The sequence below is a fragment of the Tupaia chinensis genome, unplaced genomic scaffold (genome assembly GCF_000334495.1).
Source record: "Tupaia chinensis unplaced genomic scaffold, TupChi_1.0 Scaffold143793_1, whole genome shotgun sequence".
In the NCBI taxonomy this organism is placed as follows: Eukaryota; Metazoa; Chordata; class Mammalia; order Scandentia; family Tupaiidae; genus Tupaia; species Tupaia belangeri.
This window is the reverse complement of record NW_006203643.1, coordinates 300,760-303,245: the sequence shown is the minus strand read 5'-3', so window position 1 is coordinate 303,245 and position 2,486 is coordinate 300,760.

Here is a 2,486-nt window from a genome sequence, read left to right as displayed (position 1 = left end):
GGTTGGTCTGGATGCCGCGGTAGTTTGTCTTGCGCACTCTCAGAGAGACCTCTGAAGCTGAGCTCTGCCAGTAACAAAAATGGAGTCATCCCTTCTGCACTGGGCTCTGCAGCCAGCTGGGACCTTACACAGCTTCTTTTTTTCTCTTTTTCTTTTGACATCCTCATTTATTGAAGTATTGCTCACAATAACTAAGACATGAAGCTCCCATTCCAGCCAGAGAAGACATTGCTTCGGGGCCCGAGGAGTGCTCGTAATACCTCTAAGTCAGGGTACCCCGATTGATCATATGAAAGCAGTGTGAGGTTTGGAAGTGCCATGACTGTTCGGCGGGGGGGGGGGGATTCCCAGCCGCCAGGAGCGACACCGTCAGTGCAGAGATTCAATGATCCAACAGAGTGGGAACAGGGGTGAAGGTTCTTTGGCAAGGCCAGATGGTAGAACCATTGCGTGGGGCATTCCTCTGTGGAAGCCTCATTTCTAAAATGTCTGAAAAACGTAAATAAGCCCTTAATGTAATGTGCAGAAGACTCCTATCTAAAACATTTGGGAAACATAAATAAGCTTTAACATAATGTATTTACTTAGGGGGCCCATACACATACACACACACACATACACACACACACACACACACACATGCACGCATACCCATCTGCCACTCACAACCTGGACAGCGCTCTTCTTCTCTCCTTAGTTCTTTCAAGGCAGCAGGGCCCGCCCCCATCTATCACTCACTGTCTACCACCTCTGTCAAAATGGAAGGGCCCTCTCTCACCTGTCACTCACAGGCTGGGTTCTCTGCCCCCTCTCCCTTACTTATACTGGGCACATTTGGCCTTTCAAAGCTCATATCAAAGCTAAAAGAGTTAACAGAGGTTCAAGGTAAAACCTAGGGGGCATTCATTTTAGAAGACTTTACAAAGGGCTATAAATAGGGCTTCAGGGTTTATAAAGGCTCAGGGTCTATATCCACAAAACAGGAGTTCTGATGGTGCAATAATTTAAAAACTCTTAGGGTTCAAGACCCTTACTGGGGTGTTTGATGGAGAAAACATTAATAAAAACCCAGCTTAACAGTCAAACCAGAGGAGTACTGATGTTAGAATAGTGGTCTAGTTCCAAAATTAATCCAGAGAGGCTTTTTTAAAATTTATTTATTTATTTTTACATTTTTCCACGAACTACTTTACATATCAAAAAAAACTTTTTGCTCATACTGCATAGTTCTTGACAGTTAATAAACAACTTTCAAAATTTTAAAATAATGTTCAAAATATTTCTTATAATTTTGTGTATGACTCTATAACAGCAGAAACAGTATGGTTTTAAATATTTTTGAGAAAATATTTACATGTCAACTACCCAAAATTTGTTGAAAAGCAAATACCCAGCACACTAGTCACACATAATCCTTCTCAGTTCTGCCCTGCCTACCAAGCATTCTGTGATATACCATCTGCTAGCAAAGATCAGTCTCTTTTTCGTCCTTCAAAGTCTTTCTCAAGATAATCCTCTGGTGTGGTTGCTCTTTTGCAATCTCTACTGATTACAATACTAAGCTGGAAAAGTCCAGGTTATTTTATGTTATAAATTCTTTCATATATCTTCTCTAATCCTTTCTGTCAGGCAAAACTATTTATGGGGCCAGGTCATCTTTCTAAGAGCTTCTGTTGGCTTACTCGAGATCCGCCTTTGTTCCATAGTTTTCCGATTGATCTTCAGACATGACATTCCAGTCAAAGCCCTGTCCAATAATCAGTATTTCCAATTTCTGATTCAATGCAACAACCATTATTGAACTTATGCAAATAACCCTTCTGCCATAAAATAAGAATACTCCTAAATATTTCTAATTTCAGAGGGGTCAGGAAGAAAAGTTTATGTTTCCATTTAGAGAAACAAATAAGAAAAATATTTTAACAAATTGCTGAACCTATCATCAACTCAAAAGAAAGTAAAATGTTTAAATTGGGAAAACAAAGCATAGTAAAAAAAAAAAAAGTAATATTTTACTCAAAGTCATAAAATTCTGTTTCACCAGTTCAGTCTTATGTTCAAACATTCTTCTGTTGAATATGCAGTGTTGCTGTGGTCCAATCTTTCCGTTTAAATCCTGGAAGTTAGCATTCAACATTATTTATATTTCTTGTCTCTAGCATTAAATTGGTTGTTTTCCTGGTTGCCTTTTGTTCTCTTATTTCTGTATGTGTCTTTAGTTTTCCTGTTTGAGCACTCCTTTCAGAACTTCTTGAAGAGTGGGTCTGCTACTGGCAAATTCTTTCAGGTCTTGTTTATCTGAGAATGTTTTTATTCTTTCTTTCCATATGAAAGATAATCTTACTGGGTATAGTGTTCTTGGTTGAAACTATTTTTCACTTAACACTTTGAATATATTTTCCCATTCTTTCCTTGCTCACATTGTTTCTGATGAGAGGTCCGATGTTAGCCTGATAGGATAACCTTTATAAGTAACCTGACATTTC